The sequence below is a fragment of the Capra hircus genome, chromosome 15, assembly GCF_001704415.2.
Source record: "Capra hircus breed San Clemente chromosome 15, ASM170441v1, whole genome shotgun sequence".
NCBI lineage: Eukaryota > Metazoa > Chordata > Mammalia > Artiodactyla > Bovidae > Capra > Capra hircus.
In genome coordinates this window covers 54,697,631-54,711,792 of record NC_030822.1, presented here as the reverse complement: position 1 = coordinate 54,711,792, position 14,162 = coordinate 54,697,631, and the positions used below count along the sequence as shown (strand labels likewise).

Sequence of the window (14,162 nt, the reverse complement as noted above, 5' to 3'; positions counted from 1 at the left end):
TATCTACTATATATATACTCTATAACTATATACTCTATATATATACACAATTACTATCTACTATATATATACTCTATAACTATATACTATACTCTATATTATATATATATACAATTACTATATACTATGTATATGCTCTATAACTATATACTCTATATTATATATATACAATTACTATATACTCTCTATATACTCTATATCATACATATACGATTACTATATATATACTCTATATATATACACTGTAACTATATATACTGTATATTATATATATAAATTACTATCTACTATATATACTCTATAACTATATACTATATATACTTTATATTACATATATACCATTACTATATACTATATATATACTATATAACTATATACAATCACTAAATACTATAATATACTCTATAACTATATACTATATATACTCTATATTATATATACACAATTACTATATACTATATATACATATATTATATATATATACACTATATACTTAACACTTACTATTTGTCAGTATATATATATACTATATAATCATTAGTGCTTTGTAAATACTAACTCATTCAAACCTTACAACACTCCATATTATTATCAACCCTGTTTTACAAATATGGAACCTGAGACACATAGAGATTCAGTAATTACCCAGGACTAAGTAATGGAAGGACTGGTGCTGAAGCTGAAACTCCAGCACTTTGGCCACCTCATGCGAAGAGTTGACTCATTGGAAAAGACCCTGATTCTAGGAGGGACTGGGGGCAAGAGGAGAAGGGGCGACAGAGGATGAGATGGCTGGATGGATGGCATCACCGACTCAATGGACCTGAGTTCGGGGGAACTCTGGGAGTTGGTGATAGACAGGGAGGCCTGGCGTGCTGCAATTCATGAGGTCACAAAGAGTCAGGGACGACTGAGCGACTGAACTGAACTGAAGTAATTTATAGCTAGTATGTGGTAGACCAAAGAATGAAACCCAGGTAGCTCAGCTTTAGAATCAAATTCTTAATGACAATCCTAAAAAAATCTTTAGGAGACCTTTCTGTGCTGTATATATACAGCTTCAGCATAAAACATCTTTCTACTTTGTTCGTAATTCTTAAGTTACTCAGCAGCACACATTTAAAAACAGAATAAATGATGAAAGGCATTTTTAATCTATTAAATCTAAACTTCCTCACTATTCTTAAACATTCAATATGTTGGGTTGCCCCCAAATATCTCTATGTCTTTTTCAACTACTCAATCAGTATGTGCTCAACAAATATTAGCTGGATGAAGGATAAGGGCTAAGCAAATTTAGCACCTTTCAATTCCTAAAATTATATGGGTCTATACACTGGGGGAGGAAAAGAAAATTTACACTTTATTGAGAAAAAAAAGATAAAGAAAAGCAGGGAAGCAAAGATGTCAATAATGAAAAAAGTTCAGACCAAATAAATACAGACAGTACGGAACTATACACAGTAAATGATTCAAATGTAAGAATGACCAGCACAACAGCAACTTTCTTTGGAGTTGTTTCTGATGTTAGGTTAAGGGCTAATGGAAGGAAGGCACAAGCAGAGCAATTCAAGCTCAATTCAGAGTTAAGCTCTGCCTTGAACATGGAATGTGATCAAATGAGGTGGATGTGGCTTGAGCTAAGAAGACTAACCAGACACAGCCTTCACTTCAGGGACCTCACAATCGAGCAAAGACAGGCATATGAAACAGGCAACCATTCAGCTCTGGAAGTAGAATGAATACAGCCTGTACACGGTATAAGCAGAATGGGGGACGAAGTATGACCTTCAGCTGGGGGAGAAAAAGTAAGCACAGGTACAGACTTCACAAAGAGAGAGAGCCTGAGGAGACACAGAATTGAGATGGGCAGAAAAGAGGGAGAAGAATTTTATAAGGAGCAATAGCACAAACATTAACAAATCTCACCAGCTAATTGATCTTCTAATAAGCTGTCCTGAATCCTACGGCCCCTAACCATTTCTTCTTCTCATCACTGTGGGAAACCACATATAGGACCTTAACGCCAGCAATTAGTCTGGCATCTGCAGCTGGTTCTCTAAGAACAATTCCCAGAACAACAGCAACAAAAATCATAGTAGAGACAGGAGCCTGGCAGGCTACAGCCCATAGGTTCACAATAGAGTCAGTCACAACCGAGTGACAAACACACTGACTTTTTTCATAATTTTAGAAGTAAATTCAGAGAGATTTTAATATAAAAAAGCATCAAGTCCCTGCCTACTTTATACTGAGATTTAAGCTTCCACAAGACACAGGGAGGTGCAGTTTTGCCTAGCAGCTGAACATGGCGTCAAGCTGACTGGGATCAAAATCTTGAATTTGTCTGGTAACATATAACCATATAACCAACATATAACCAAGTTATTTAATTTTTCCATGGCTCCTTATCTATAAAGTGTAGGCAACAATAGAAGCCACTTTAAAAGTTACTGAGGATTAATTGAGCTAATGAATGCAACCTTCTTATATAATGCCTGGCATGCAATACACATTCGTTAGAGGTACTGCTTTTGTTATTATTTCCTTTTTTTCTGGAATCAAGCCTTAAATGTTAGGCATTCTTTGGCAAGGATTAGATTTGCTTCACTAAGTGACATAGTCCTGGATCTGCAACACAACTCCTAAGGGGTGAGTTGGGGGACTAGCAGCAAAATAGCTAACAATTTGTGGGCAGCATTCAGAACAGGCTGCTTCCAGCTGATGTGGGAAGAACACGGAAGAAACAGAACTGGGAAGAAAACACATTTCATTCAGCAAAGTCAGACTGAGCCACAGGATGGAACCCACAGCAAGACCTGATCCTGAAGGCTATGTCAAAGAGAAGGCAGGAGCTGCTTCCTCCCTCCTCCTCCTTCTTCTGCCTCTTCAAGGCAGGCTGGGCCCCCTTCCATCCATGCTAAGTAGCTAACACAAGGGAGGAGGCCACAGGACTACTCTGCACAGGCACCTAATGGGACCACTTACTAACAGAGATGGGAACTTTCTCGTACTTAGCTCCTACCTTAGCTGCAAACTGAGGAGTAGAAGTTTTCTAAATAGCAATTCCTTAAAACAAAATACCAGTGAAACAGAAACTACCAAGTCAGAGATCAGGTAGCTGGCAAGCAGGTAGTTCTAATTATTTCAAGACTACTTGAAGAGACCAATGACCATAAATTTACAGTTATAGATTACTGGAGGCTATATAATAAAGTCTTTAAAAGTAGTACATACTAGTTGCTTGAAAAATAAAGTGTGCCAATAACAAAAGGTAAATGGGCAGGTAAACAGAAGATAAGACTCTCAAAGAATGTTTTTAGGTTAGTGTTAAAAATCTATGAATCACATACTTGCACATACATATGAAAAGCATAACAAATAAAGAGGGAAATTTCCAACACATTACCAGCAGACCATGTATTTAAGTTTGACTACTCTACACAGAATCCTGCCAAGAGCATGATCTTGTGAATTGACAACAGTATTAATTAAACATGGTATTATATCAAATACGTTGCTAAAGAGATACAGATTATTGGGAGTCCTTAAGAATTTCCTTACCCAATATATTTCCACAAATTTCTTTTTTAATATACAGGTGGTATAAGGAAAAGTTAAACTTATATTGTGCCAAATTTAAAGTCCTAGTTCTTTACTCATTCTAGAAGGGGAAAACAGCCATTTCCTCCTGTTCTCACTTCTAAACCACAGTTCCTTTAACTCTTACCTAATTTTTCTAAGTGCAGTAATGCTCTTAGGGAATGAAGTTCAAGAAAACAGTGTTTTCCTCACAACAGGCAATAATTCACTCACATATTCTGATGTCACATTCACAGGCACGATAAGGTGGCAATAAAAGCAATGAGCCACGAAGAGATTCAGTATGAAGGTCAAAGCAGACCACCTTCCCTCCTTACCCACCAGACATAAGCAGGTCTCTTCACTCAGGGAGACGCTGCGATCAATGAGCAGCTTAAAAAAAAGAAACTACTTAGGGAGAAAACGCAAAGACCACAATCGCTAAAATTCCTCCAGAAAGAGAAAGAGCACTCTCTTAAACTAGTACGCAGACGCACGCATAATCATGTCACAGAATACAGTAAACAAACGGAATGCTTTTAAGAAGAGAAGACATTATAACAGTGCAGAGAAAGAGTTTTTTTAATTTTTATTTTTTTCTATATTCTTTTATGAAAAGAAGTCTACCTCTCATTGAAATGCACTAACATTTAGGCATTCTACCATTGTTAATTATTTTTAAGAGGCTATCTTTATATTAACTTCTGTAGCTAAGCTTGTATTCTCTTATTTATACGACAAAACTTATCTAGTATCTAGATTACTCTCAGCTCAGGTCTAGAATCATTTTATGGTTTAGATTAGTGCTGTGCAATGGAGTAGACACCAGTCACATGTAACTAATGAGCACTTGAAATGTGGCTAGTTCAAACTGATATGCTATACATGTAAAAATACATATCAGATTTCAAAGCCTTAACAAGAAAAAGGGAATGCAAACTATCTCACTGATAATTTTTACATTGATTACATGTAGAAACAATATTTTGGATATAACAAGCTAAATAAAATATATTATTAAACCTAATTTCAATAAAAAGGCAACCCTATGGAATGGGAATTATATTTACAAGTCACATATCTGATAAGGAGTTAATATCCAAAATATAGAAGGAATTCATACAACTCAGGTACAGAAAAAAAAAAATCCAATTTAAAAATAGGCAAAGGACCTAAACAGATATCTTTTCAACGAAGACATACAAATGGCCAACAGGTACATGAAAAGGGACTCAACATCACTAGTCATCAGGGAAATACAAATCAAAACCACAATGAGATACCACTTCCTGCCTGTTAGGACGTCTACCATCAAAAAAGACAAGATAACAAATGCCAGCAAGGAAGTGGAGAAAAGGGAACCCTTATACACTGTTGGTGGGAGTATAAACCGGTCCAGCCACTATGAAAACAGTATGGAGGTTCCTCAAGGAATAAAAAGTAAAACTACCAGCAGTCCTACTTCCGAGTATATATCCAAAGAAAACTAAATCATTATTTCAAAGAGATTATCTGTCTTGCGATGTTCACTCAATAGCCAAAGTATGAAAATTACCCAAGTGTCCGTCAACAGATGCATGGATTAATAACATCTGGTGTATGTATACCACAGAATATTATTGGGCGTTAGAAAAGAAGAAAATTCTGTCATTTGCAACAAATGGATGAACCTGGGGAGGACATTATGCCAAGTGAAATAAGCCAAAGACAAATACCACATTATCGCACAGTATCACTTATATGTAAAATCTTTAAAAAAGAAAGAGTGAGCCAAACTCATAGAAACAAAGTAGAAAAGTGGCTGCCAGAGGCTGAGGAGTGAGGAAAATAGGGAGAGGATGGTAAAAGGGTGCAATCTTTCAGTTACAAAATGAATAAGGTCTGAGGATCTAATGTAAAAAATGGTGACTACATCTGATATATGGCATTATATAACTGAAATTTGTTGAGAGTAGAACTTGAATATTCCCACCTAGTAGGAAGAAAAGATAACTATGTCAGATGATAGATACGGTAATTAACTCAACTGGAGTAAATCCTCTCACAATATATACATATCAAAACATCATATTGTATACTTTAAGTATCTTACAATTCTATTTGTTAATTACACCTCAATAAAACCGAAGGGAAAAATAAACAAATGGGATCTAATTAAAATTAAAAGCTTCTGCAAAACAAAGGAAACTATAAGCAAGGTGAAAAGACAGCCTTCAGAATGGGAGAAAATAATAGCAAATGAAGCAACTGACAAACAACTAATCTCAAAAATATACAAGCAACTCCTGCAGCTCAATTCCAGAAAAATAAATGACCCAATCAAAAAATGGGCCAAAGAACTAAATAGACATTTCTCCAAAGAAGACATACAGATGGCTAACAAACACATGAAAAGATGCTCAACATCACTCATTATCAGAGAAATGCAAATCAAAACCACAATGAGGTACCATTTCACACCAGTCAGAATGGCTACAATCCAAAAGTCTACAAGCAATAAATGCTGAAGAGGGTGTGGAGAAAAGGGAACCCTCTTACACTGCTGGTGGGAATGCAAACTAGTACAGCCACTATGGAGAACAGTGTGGAGATTCCTTAAAAAACTGGAAATAGAACTGCCTTATGACCCAGCAATCCCACTGCTGGGCATACACACCGAGGAAACCAGAACTGAAAGAGACATGTGTACCCCAATGTTCATCGCAGCCCTGTTTATAATAGCCAGGAAGCAACCCAGATGTCCATCAGCAGATGAATGGATAAGAAAGCTGTGGTACATATACACAATGGAGTTATTACTCAGCCATTAAAAAGAATAAATTTGAATCAGTTCTAATGAGGTGGATGAAACTGGAGCCAATTATACAGAGTGAAGTAAGTCAGAAAGAAAAACACCAATACAGTATACTAACACATGTATATGGAATTTAGAAAGATGGTAATGATAACCCTGTATGCGAGACAGCAAAAGAGACACAGATGTATAGAACAGTTTTTTGGACTCTGTGGGAGAGGGAGAGGGTGAGATGATTTGGGAGAATGGCATTGAAACATGTATAATATCATATAAGAAACGAATTGCCAGCCTAGGTTTGATGCAGGATACAGGATGCTTGGGGCTGGTGCACTGGGATGACCCAGAGGGATGGTATGGGGAGGGAGGTGGGAGGGGGGTTCAGGATTGGGAACACGTGTACACCAGCGGCGATTCATGTTGATATATGGTAAAACCAACAAAGTAAGGTAAAATACTTTGTAAAATAAAGTAAACTTTAAAAAAAAAAAAACTGAAGGGAAACCTAATTAATATCACAAGTCTTTAGTTTAGAAAATATGATTACTCTAAAATTAAAATTATATAGGTGGCCTTTATCTCACTGGACAGCACTGCTCTAGATAATGCCAATGAGCCATCAGTTAGAGCAGCTATTCCACGAAAACGACTTCTGAAATACCTGACCCAATACTGAGACTTGCCAGTCACCCATCTCGAAGAAACTTGGCAGGCTGCAAGGAACTCAATGCTCCAGCACTGCCTTGGGGAGAATCTTAGAAAAGGTCTCAAAGTTGCATTCCAAGAACCCAATTTAGTTCCATTAAAAAATGTTTATTGAATAACTGCCTGGCTTAAGGCAACACACTTGCACAGCTCCCTAGCAGCTACTGATATTCCCCACTGGGATTCTGTGAGAGAAGGAAGTCCCACACTCAGCCGCACAGCAGTTCTCAAACTTTTTGGTCTCAGGATTCCTTCTTTTAAAAATTACTGAGAACCTTCAAAGAAGGTTTGTTCATACGTGTAATATCTATTAATATTTACTTAGAAATTGGGTTTAAATTAAAATCAGAACGGAAGATTTTAAGACAGAAGAATACCCAAGCACACACTGCACCAGCCGTCAGGGAATCAGACCATCAAACATCATGTAGTCTTTTGAAATCTCCACTATGTAACTGTGAGAGAGTGAGAGTCAAAAATAAAAATATTGTTTGAATATTTATAAAACAGTTTTGACCTTGAGGACTCACTAAAAGAATTTTGGGGACTCATTGAAAGAATTTTGGAGACTCTGGGGTCTTTGGATCAAATACTGAGAACAATAAGGCGTTGTTGTATGTAATGAATTAACTTCTCTCCTATAAACGTAGAATGGTACCACCTTTGGGAAAACTGAGAAAATCGTCAATTTTTTTTTTCCTGTTGGACTTAATTCTTTCCATAAGGCTTAATTCGTTCCCAGTTTAAATGGCTTCTAGAAAAGGAATTTATTAAATGTCTTTACAATCAGCCTTGATGAAAAGCTTTTTTTTCTTTTAAACTTACTAGAAAATAGAACTGTCATCAGGAAAACAGGTTTAAAGAAACCCCAAATCACCACAGACTACAGAAATCAGACTAAAAGGTTAACCCTTATAGCCTACTGGGCTTCCCTTGTGGCTCAGCTAGTAAAAATCTGTCTGCACTGTGGGAGACCTGGGTTCGATCCCTGGGTTGGGAAGATCCCCTGGTGAAGGGAAAGGATAGCCATGCTAGTATTTTGGCCTGGAGAATTCCTGGGCTGTATAGTCCGTGGGGTCACAAAGAGTCAGACACGACTGAGCAACTTTCACTTCTCTTTATAGTCTAGTGCTAGGCACTAAAGGGCCAGGATTAAAGGTCTACCACGTGGCTACATTCAGGATGTAGGCTGTTCATATTCTTGGGGAGATCCTGACCTTTGCACTGGAACCAATCAAGGATTCCGTATTTTAGTTTATAAGAAATAAATCAAGTACTAAGGGGCAAAGCAAAGATATGCATTTGAAAAGAACTCATTACTCTACCCATTTTACATATCATCACAACTGTTTCTGGGAAAATATGCAGCTGTCAAGCCTAAGGAATGACTGAGCCATCAGGATTCCAGCCAACTCCAGACAGGAGGACTCAACAGGACAACCAAGGATAAGATTTAGTCAGTTCTCAATGAACCGCAAAGGAAATACAGTTGACCCTCGAACAATGCGGCTTTGAACTGCTCAGGACCACTTATACATGAATTTTTTTTCAATAGTAAACACTATAGTTCTAAACAATAAACTGTGGGAAATTCAGAAAGAGATGGGAATACCTGACCACCTGATCTGCCTCTTGAGAAACCTGTACGCAAGTCAGGACAGTTAGAACTGGACATGGAACAACCGACTGGTTCCAAATAGGAAAAGGAGTATGTCAGCCAGGAGAAATATCAAAAACCTCAGATATGCAGATGACACCACCCTTATGGCAGAAAGTGAAGAGGAACTAAAAAGCCTCTTGATGAAAGTGAAAGAGGAGAGTGAAAAAGTTGGCTTAAAGCTCAACATTCAGAAAACGAAGATCATGGCATCTGGTCCCATCACTTCATGGCAAATAGATGGGGAAACAGTGGAAACAGTGGAAGACTTTATTTTTTTTGGACTCCAAAATCACTGCAGATGGTGATTGCAGCCATCAAATTAAAACACGCTTACTCCTTGGAAGGAAACTTATGACCAACCTAGATAGCATATTGAAAAGCAGAGACATTACTTTGCCAACAAAGGTCCATCTAGTCAAGGCTATGGTTTTTCCAGTGGTCATGTATGGACATTGAGAGTTGGACTGTGAAGAAAGCTGAGCACTGAAGAATTGATGCTTTTGAACTGTGGTGTTGGAGAAGACGCTTGAGAGTCCCTTGGACTGCAAGGAGATCCAACCAGTCCATCCTAAAGGAGATCAGTCCTGGGTGTTCATTGGAAGGACTGATGCTGAAGCTGAAACTCCAGTACTGTGGCCACCTGATGCAAAGAGCTGGCTCATTGGAAAAGACCCTGATGCTGGGAGGGATTGGGGGCAGGAGGAGAAAGGGACGACAGAGGATGAGATGGCTGGATGGCATCACCGACTCGATAGACATGAGTTTGGGTGAACTCTGGGAGTTGGTGATGGACAGGGAGGCCTGGCGTGCTGCGAGGCCTGGGGTCATAAAGAGTCGGACACGACTGAACGACTGAACTGAACTGAACAGTTCTAAATGTTCCATGGCTGGTTGACTCCTCAGATGTAGAGGAAACAGGGATGCAGAAATCCAACTGCTAGTTACATGTGGATTAATCCCCACAATGTTCAAGAGTCGATTAAAGTTTTAATAAAAGAAACAAAAGAGAGTCAACTATAGTTTAAAATATCTAGCAGGTCTTTTAGGTGATTTTTTATTTTTCTATACTTCTTTGGGCTATATACTAAACAGAGAAAATAAAATAGTTCATCAATGCACAACGTCTGGGAGATACAGAAGTGAGAGCTTACCTGAAGAGACAAAACATACCTGAAGTAAGAAAATGATACATGCATTCTTCTTGGAAACATTTCTAAGATAGAACCACGTGCTTGTGCACTCAGTCTGGTCTGACCTTTTGGGAACACAGCCCACCAGGCTCCTCTATCTACGGAATTTTCCAGACAAGAATACTGGAGTGGGTTGCATTTCCTACTCCAAGAGATCTTCCTGACCCAGGGATCGAACCTGTGTCTCCTGCATTGCAGACTCTTTACCACTGTGCCACCTGGGAAGCCCCAAAACATGGTGTGTTGGCATAAAAATAATTAGTAAGTGGGAATTTTCTGGTGATTACTTGGAATTCAAGGCATAGAAGAAAAAATTTTAAGGCAAAAAGAAAATAATTTCTCAGTTTCAATGACTCCCATCTGGTTAATATTTACCCTCTCAGAAAAAAGAAGTCCTAGGTGTGTCTCTAACACAATGGGCAACTTTCTCAGACTAACTGACGTTATTATTATTGTTATTTAAACATTTAACATGGTGCCAACAATACTCTGTATGTTTTTGTTGTTTGTTGTTCACTCTCCATGTCCAACTCTTCGCAACCCCATGACCTGCAGCACGCCAGGCTTCCCTGTCCTTCACCATCTCCCGGAGTTTGCCCAAGTTCATGTCCACTGAATCGGTGATGCCATCCAACCATCTCATCCTCTGTTACCCTCTTCTCCTCCCACCTTCAATCTTTCCCAGCATCAGGGTCTTTTCCAATGAGTCAGTTCTTTGCATCAGGTGGCCAAAGTATTGGAGCTTCAGCTTCAGCATTAATCCTTCCAATGAGTATTCAGGGCTGATTTCCTTTAAGACTGACTAGTTTGATCTCCCTAGACTATCTCCAGAGTCTTCTCCAGCACCACAGTTCAAAAGCATCAATTCTTTGGCACTCTGGAACAATAAACCAACTTCTGGGCTGTAGGTTTACCACTTGAGTGAACGGAATATAAAGATATTTTTAAATATTTATTTATTTACTTGACTGCATCAGGTCTTATTTCCCCGTAGCATTTGAGAGCTTAGTTCCACAACCAGGGGACCACTTGCACTGGAAGTGTGAAGTCTTGACCACTGAAACCCCAGGAAAGTCCCTAGGAGGGGGATTTAGAATGAGACTGATGATTCAATTCTAAAGTAGCTATTTTTTTAAATGCCCTGAAGGCTTGCTTAAAGGAAGGGCAGAAAAGAGGGAGGGGCCCAAAGAAGACTGGAGGGCAAACTGGAACTTTGAGAAGAGGGAAGGGGCTGGGCAGTAAGAGCTAAATGGTTGAACAAAGAAGTTCTAATAGTTTAGAGGCTACCAAAAGAGAAGACTGAAGAAAATGGCATAGTGAAACAATAGTAATTGTTACAGAAAAGTTCTGAAGAAGAGAAATAGGGAGCAGCGGTTAGCCCATAGAGAAATTTAAAGTTATGCTGAGAAATTAAGCTATGAAAGACGAAATTTTCATCCTGGAGAAGAAGGATGGGACACGTGGGTAAAGAACTTGGCAATGGCCTGGACTATGAGGTTAGAAGGAAGCAGAAAGCGGAACGGATTTCAAGATGAATTTTCTTAATGAAGTACATGCTACTCTTTCCTGGAGTACCAGCTCATAGGTAAAACTAACACAGACCCACAGAAGGACTGTGCTCTTCCCAAGGATGGCATTTGTCGAGGAGTCTGTGTACTGCTAGGCACGTTTAGAGGTGGCACCTAGAACACACAAATCTTTTTAAAGCTCTGGCTGGAAAGAGAGCTAAACTCAACTGGCAGAGCATAACTTTTTTAAACTTCCCCAACGGAGATTTATTAGGTTGAATATCTTGCTAACCTTGCAATGAATGGTAGTGTTGTTTCCAGTGCACAAAGTCAGCAACAGTTCATATTTTAAATTGTTTCAAATTATATTAATATGCCCCCAAGGCCTAATAACATAGCCTGCAGTAGCAGGAGGTTGAGTGAACCAAACAGTTGAAAACCACTCTAAATCCCTCATCTCTTTACATGTCCCAATTATTTGGCAAAGAAGACTAAAGGAAAATAGGAAGCAATCTCCATTATCAGAGAGCATTTTACCCTATTTCTGAAACTCTTACCTGTCACATATCCTTAGACGTCAGTACTGTGAACTATTTGTCAAAATGTAGATCTTTGAAAAGCCAGGCATTTCTAGTCTGAATGGTTATAACACTGGGCTGCCTGTCTTCCCTGTGGCAGCCCAGAGTTGAAGGGCCAGCTCCCCTGTGCCCATCAGGAATACTGCACCCAGTATCTTCTGAAGGGCTTTCCTAATGCCAGCTGCAAACCATCAGTGCTGACAGGAAATGCCCTCCTGGGATTCCACCAAAATGGGAATGTTTTGTGTGATGGCTTTTTGCATATATGCTGACTTCAATGAGTTCCTTATATTAAGTAGTCATCACATTTTCAAATCAAACAGATTTTATTTCCATAATGAAGGTTTGTGTTTCATGTGCTAAATGGTGAAGTTTTGGTTCCTTAAATCTCTCCCCCTGGATAGTCTAATGGGAACATTGGTAAATTGTCAAATTTCTGATATTTATTTTAAAGGCAGGAGGAGTAATGTTGATAAAATTGAAAAAGGGTTTCAGCAGAATGTAACTCATTATTATACAGGTTATAATTATTATTTGATATATCACATATATGTCAACATCACTGTGGTGTGTGCGCGCCAAGTAGCTTCAGTCACGTCTGACTCTGTGTGACCCTATTAACTGCAGCCCACCGGGCTTTTCTGTCCGTGAGATTCTCTAGGCAACAATCCTGGAGTGGGTTGCCATGCCCTCCTCGAGGGGATCTTCCAGATCCAAGGAGAAAAACTGTATCTTTTATGTCTCCTGCATTGGCAGAAGGGTTCTTAACCATTAACGCCACCTGGGAAGCCCAAGATACTGGAATGGGTTGCCATGCCCTCCTCAAGGGGAATCTATACCCACAATAAATGTAAAAACACAACTACATGAAGTATGTTAACATTTAATGAGACTGCTCATCCTTCTCCTTAGCAAGAACATCCATCCTAAATTCTGACTTTCTAAAACAGTCCTAAATTGACATTACAGTACAAGTCTAGAATTCTGAAAAGCTACTACAAGTAACGGCAAGGATTTTACTATTAAATAAGTGATCGTAATTGTGTATTCACGAAAATACTGAGAAGTTAGTAACAGTGAGGATTTTTACAAGCATATACAATTTAAGCAAAAACCAACCTATTTATCACACTGTCTACAAGGCCCTCTTTTGATCTTACGACAACACTGTGTTTAAGCAAATGGAGATGTCTCCTAATTCACTGCCAAAGAGACCCAAAAGAATCTCCAGACATCAGAAATAGTTTCATTTAAGACAGACATATTTGCATAAATATCTTTTTAGAAAAATAACAGACCATGGAAAACTCCATCAAAAAAATCACAAAGAATAAGATCTATGAGATGAGAAAAATGAAGGGAAAATAGAGGGAGGGGGATAAAATGTTTATTGATAATGACTTCATTCTGAAAATAATTATCCCTTCCTATTTAGAAGTCTGTTTGAGATCTCTGGGTCACAGATTTCTTTAGATGGCACACCGGCATTCTCTGAAACAAAGTCAAAGAAATCTCTAATAAGTCAAATGTACTTGTCTGAGTAGAAGATGGCACAGAATAAAGAGTTCTATGTAGGGAAGACATAAAAACTAACATACAGAAGCAGAATCTTTTCCTCTCTGAACAAAATCTCATAGAAATTCTAATACGGAAGACAAGGAGTGGGAGAAACGCCTACTCTGGTTAACTCTGGGTAAAAGGTTCAGAGACAGACAAAACTCATCAGAACCCTAGGGCTGTGGAGAACAATTTAGAAATTTCTGGAACAGCAAAAAGAGCAATGGACTGAGAACTGGGATCTAGAGCTCAATTCCCAACTCTACCTCTAAGAAACGTTTGGGACTTTGGGCAAATTACTTTCCCTTTACAGTCCTCAACGTCCTCACTGACTAAATGAAAGGTGTAACTGTAGGTGACCTGCAAACTGAGTTATCAGACAAGCTCTCACCACGCCAATTTCTAATTAGATCTCTGAGAGACTTTGGTACTGCTTGTTTAAAAGTTTCATTTTACTGTTTTTAATTTCAAAGTTCATTCACATTGAATAAATCAGAGACCACACAGTTCTCAATCTTGAACACTCAAGTCATCTAGTTTTATAGTGCTATATAGAGTAGGACCATATCATAAGCAGGAAGATGCATT

At 38.5% G+C, this 14,162-nt stretch overlaps 1 protein-coding gene across 4 annotated transcripts in view; it reads right to left on the bottom strand.

The window, feature by feature from the left end:
* SIK3 (SIK family kinase 3) overlaps positions 1-14,162 on the bottom strand; it is a 264,167-nt gene that overhangs the window by 120,543 nt on the left and 129,462 nt on the right. The gene's annotated exons all lie outside the window — the stretch shown is intronic.